The 5,512-nt window shown below is 38.8% G+C and overlaps 1 protein-coding gene across 1 annotated transcript in view; it reads left to right on the top strand.

Moving 5' to 3' along the window:
- Positions 1 to 668: 668 nt before the first annotated feature.
- The window catches only part of LOC119596230, a 56,014-nt gene continuing 51,170 nt past the window's right edge, over positions 669 to 5,512 (top strand). The window contains exon 1 of the mRNA XM_037945400.1: positions 669 to 838. The gene's annotated coding sequence lies outside the window, so the exon portion shown is untranslated. The remainder of the gene's footprint in view (positions 839 to 5,512) is intronic.

Raw genomic sequence — 5,512 nt, 5'->3', positions numbered from 1 at the left:
TATGACGCTTAAATGTGTTTCTCGGTATAATTGGTATTACTGCTGTAACTGTTATTGCTATTAGTATTACCTCTTTTGTCATTATGATTATTGATGTTAGCCTTATCAGGAGTTATCTTAGTCGTGCTTATCGTTATAATGATGTTTATTATCATTTATGATTTGTTGTTGTTCTTGTTTGTATTATCCTGTTATGGATTAATTGTTCTCTATTATTATTATCATTATTATTAGTAGTAGTAGTCGTAGTAGTAGTAGTAGTAGTAGTAGTAGTATCATAATCATTACTATTTATTTATTATTTATTATTATTATTATTATTATTATTATTATTATTATTATTATTATTATTATTATTATTATTATTATTATTATTATCATTATTACTATTATTATTATTATTATTATTATTATTATTATTATCATCATCATCATTATTATCATTGTTACTAATTATTACTATAATTGCTGTTACTAAAGGTAGTTATTGCTGTTGCAATTACCATCACCATATTTATAATAACGATTATTACAATTATCACTATAATACCATCAATATTGGTGTTGTTTATAATATAATAAATAATTATACTTACATAATGATAATAGTATCTTTCATTATGTCCATTAATCCCACAACGACTTATCATGATCATCATCATTATAACTATCACTAATTGGCTCGTTCACGTTACCTCCTGAACCCAATGTCAAGCAACTTCTAACCACACCTTCTCTCCTCTCCTCAGGGTGTGACCTCAATGCCTTCAGGGAGGACACAGCGACAACGTGAGGCCGCCTCCGCCCCTGCCCACCGCCACCTGTATTAGGACACACGGTGAGGACACGGTGAGGACACATTTGGTGAGAGGGTAGGATAGTGGGAGCTTTATGTGAGTTTTTGGTTTGGTTGTAATGAATTTGTGTAAATATTAGTATGGTATTTTGGGATTAAATATATGTTTTATTGTTTTTAAGTGTCACATAGGTCTGTAAGAGAACTAGGCTTGTGTGTATGTGTAGTTATTAAGAAATGATTTTAATTATTTGGACCCTGATCATTAAAATTTCAAAGGGATAATTATAAATAACTTAAACTAAGGAAGATGGCCGGTACACTTGCTCTCATAGCTTACAAGTTCGAGAACATATCAAAATGTGGAAAACGGGATATCAGGCAGATTACGTAACTCACAGATCGGCAACTAAAAAAAAAGAAAAAAAAAAAAGAGGCAGAAGGAATCTCGTCTCATTATATCTTGTTGCCGTTGTCTAGAATCATAAATTATCAAGGTGATGAACCAAACTGGAAAATCCACTTGCTTTTGGAAGACCATTGTCTCGGAACACGAATAATCCTGATAAAGGAAGCTGGATCTTCCACTCTGCTTGTGTGGGTTTACTGTCTTCAAGCCGCGAAGACGTGCAGTAGGATGGGGGTTTCGGCAGGAGGTTTCACTCACTCCGAGGTTTCTCCTGCTGTTAGTAAGGGTAGAATAGAATTCACTAAAGTTTAAAGGGGAAAAAATGGGTCTCAGATTATTCTTTCATATTTTTATCTATCTTCTCTCCCCCCCCCCCACTCTTCATGCATCTGCCCATACATACCTGGGCAAGGTGCCAAACTTCACCAAGTGGGCATACTTGACGGACGTCCCCGCAGGAGAGAGGGTTGAGCTCGTATGCCCGACGTCCGTGGCACAAATACCAAGATGGCGGGTGAAGGGTGTTGGGCGATAAACAAGACTGCTTTTGATAAAGGCTCGGTTGTTTGTATTCTGGAAGGGGGAGGGGGGAGAAACGGGGAGGGGAATGGGAGGGGGTAGAGGAAGAGGAGGGGAAAGGAGGAAGGGAAGGGAGGGAGGGAGGAGGGTATGGGAGGAGGAGGTGAAGAAGAGACGAGTATGTGGTCTTGGTTTAGTTCATGGGGTGGGTGTATGTATAATCATGCACGTTTGTTTGTATAAATACGATAGACTCCCTCTTCTCTCTCTTTCTATCTATCTATCTATCTCTATATGTGTGTGTGTGTGTTTGTGTGTGTGTGTGTGTGTGTGTGTGTGTGTGTGTGTGTGTGTGTGTGTGTGTGTGTGTGTGTGTGTGTGTGTGTGTGCGTGCGCGCACATTTATCTATTTATCTATCTATATACATATACTTGCCCTAACACACAGTTATATACATATAGCAGTCTCACTCTTCTCCTTACTTGCGACTTAATTAGAGAAACAACTTGAATTTTTGTTTACGATGTTTCACGTGCTTGGAGAAGTCTGTGTAAAGCACAGTTTGTTTTTTCTCTCACTTGTCCTTGTTAGATATTTCCGAACACTTGCGAATAATGGTATTTCTTAATTAAGTAACTATGCGTTACTTTTTTCGTAGTAAACATTATATCTATTTCAATTTAATATTTGGTCTGGTAGTGACAAATGTCCTTGGCTTAGCTTTTCGTGGACTAACACACACACACACACACACACACACACACACACACACACACACACACACACACACACACACACACACACACACACACACACACACACACACACACACACACACACACACACACACACACACACACACACACACACATGCAAACAGACACTCAACCCCAATATACACACAAGCACCAACACGCAGGCACACATACCCACAAACTCAATTCCTCACTCACAGTAACACATACACGCTTACACACAAACACCCCCTTAAACCAAACCAAACTCACCTCCCCGCACCTCTGACAAAGAGCAAACCATTTAGGCAAATTCCACCTCCACGTCAAGAGCTACACGTGTTCAGAAACCAGCATCGTGTGACAGAGAGAAAGAAAAGAAAAAGAAAGAGAAAAATAAGATAATGGTGCTTCGGTGCTTCACCCAAGATTCGAAAACGTGATCGAAGCCTCATGAACCCGCTGCAAAAAACACTCTCTCGCTGCCAAATTGTTTGTTTACATTCCAGCAGACTCGGTGACTGACTGTCGGTAGATCAGTGCCAGACGCAGTGTCATTTTGCCTTAGGGGGAAGGGGGCAGGGGAGGTGGAGAAAGGGGGAAGGGAGAGAAGAGGAAGAGGGGAGGAGAAGGGGGTAAGGGAGATGGGGCAAGGGAGAATGAAATTGGGGAGGAGGAGGAGGAGGAGGAGAAGGAAAAGGAGAAGAAGGAGAAGGAAAAGGGGGCATAGGGGATGGGGGAAGGGAGAGAAGAGGACGAGGGGAAACGATGCAGGGAAGTGGATGGAGGTGAAGGAGGGAAAAGGAATGGGGGGAAGAGGAAAGGGAAAAGAGAACGAAAAGGGGAAGGGAGGAATGCAGAGGAGGGGGAGGTCCTTTGTGATAGTTGTCTGAAGATACCTCGGCGAGCTTCAAGAAAGAGAAGAGAGCGAGGGAGGGAGGACATCGGTATTAAGAAGATGGTGTGAAATATAACTAAAATGATGAAACGATCATCACTATCATTATTAATATTATTGTTATTGCTATTATTATTATTATTATTATTATTATTATTATTATTATTATTATTATCTTCATCAACATCATCATCATTGTTATCACCTCAATTTCTCTTAACGCAGTAATATGACCATCGTTATCATCATAAGTATTATTTTCATTTTAGCTATTCCCATTGTCGGTACCATTATTTTTTCCAGCTATAATTAATTTTGTATAACAGAGAATGTATAAAAAACACATTGTTGTTTTTAACATTGATATTGTTACTGTCATTCATCATAATCACTGTTACTAATTACTTTTTGTAATATCATTCCCTCCGTTGCTATCATTATCATGAACCCTGAAGTTTTGTTAATTATTATCATGAACCATCGTTATGTTATTGTTCTTGGAGCTATTATTACAATCTTTATCCTTATTCTCTTCATCCCCATTATCATAAGCATCAGCATCATTATCATCACTATCATCTCATATCATTATCATCTTTAATACATCATCATTATTCTCATTGTTATCGTAATCGTTATTATCGTCATCATCTTCATTAATCCCTATTATAAGTTAGTACACGTCTTGCCTTATCAATACTATATTTTTTTACGTTTTATTTAGTTATTCATTTATTCACTTTCAAAATTGTAATAATAATAATAAAAAAAATGTTTCTGCCATCTTGCAATGATTTTTTTTAAAGAATTTCTTTTATTCAAAACATGAGATTCGTTGTCGGGAAAGTTGAAGACGCAATTTCTCGTGGGATTTATGATTCAGTTGCATTATACGGCGTAAATCTGCGGTGTTAGGTTTATGTTGTGTTAGAAAGAGAGGAGAAAAGCGAGAGAAAGAAAATGAGTGATGAATGAGTGATTGAGAGACAAAGAGGGTGGCAGAGAGATGAGGAGAGAGAGAGAGAGAGAGAGAGAGAGAGAGAGAGAGAGAGAGAGAGAGAGAGAGAGAGAGGATAAAAAACAGAGTGAGCGAGAGAGAGTAGGAGAGAGCTCAGTCCTTATAATCTTTCAAATGCAAATCACACGTGTGGTTAAGGACCACTGGTAGATAATTATATGATTGTATATTATATGTTATAGTACATGAGTACGTGATGCAGTGAGATGAGGTTAGACTTTAAGATGAGAGTCACTAAAAATTAATTCCTTTAGTCTGTGAAAAAAATGACTGTAACATGTCTGATAATTATAACTAAATATGATATACTTGTTTTTTTCAATAAAGTATTAAGAGAGAGAGAGAGAGAGAGCGAGAGAGAGAGAGAGAGCGAGAGCGAGAGCGAGAGAGGGAGAGAGAGAGAGAGAGAGAGAGAGAGAGAGAGAGAGAGAGAGAGAGAGAGAGAGAGAGAGAGAGAGAGAGAGAGAGAGAGAGAGAGGGAAGGAGACAGAAGGAGAAAGACAGAGAAAGAAAAAAGTAGGGAGAGAAAGAGGGAAAAAAAGATTAATGAGATAGATGATGACAAATAATGGGGGCAGACAGGACAAAGGACTATTTTTTGAGCCCAATGTGCGGTGGGGGATGCAAAAAAAAGCTTATCCGGAACAATGCAACAAAAGAACAGCGTTGCGGAAGTGTACATCGAGCAGATTTTGGTAATTTCTGCAGATCTAGGAAGTATACACATTACACCTGTTTATGTACGTGTTTCAACTAATGGCCCTTAATAGCACATCCTTGGGAGAGACTTTTTTTTTTTTTTTTTTTAACCACCGGGCTCTTGAATATCGTCCAATTAGTGGCGAATCAACTTTTTTCTCTCTCCCGGCCGATGTTAATATCGAAGACTCACGCGAAAGGACTAGCAGCCATCCTCCCGCGGAACGTATTATTACGTTCAACTTGCGAGTGTGATTTATCGTCGCCGCCGCGCTCCTCCTTCACCTGGCGCTAAACTCCGCGATGTTGTCTCTTGCGCCGAGATAAGAGCTTGATAACGAAAAACATTTATTGTTGTTTCTGGTGATTTACAGCCCTCCAACCACGGACCAAGACATAATACCGGGTCTCTTAGTACAGAATTATATACTCACGGCT

The sequence above is a fragment of the Penaeus monodon genome, chromosome 37, assembly GCF_015228065.2.
Source record: "Penaeus monodon isolate SGIC_2016 chromosome 37, NSTDA_Pmon_1, whole genome shotgun sequence".
NCBI lineage: Eukaryota > Metazoa > Arthropoda > Malacostraca > Decapoda > Penaeidae > Penaeus > Penaeus monodon.
Note: the sequence above shows the minus strand (reverse complement) of the source record. Positions and strands in the feature narration are given on the sequence as shown.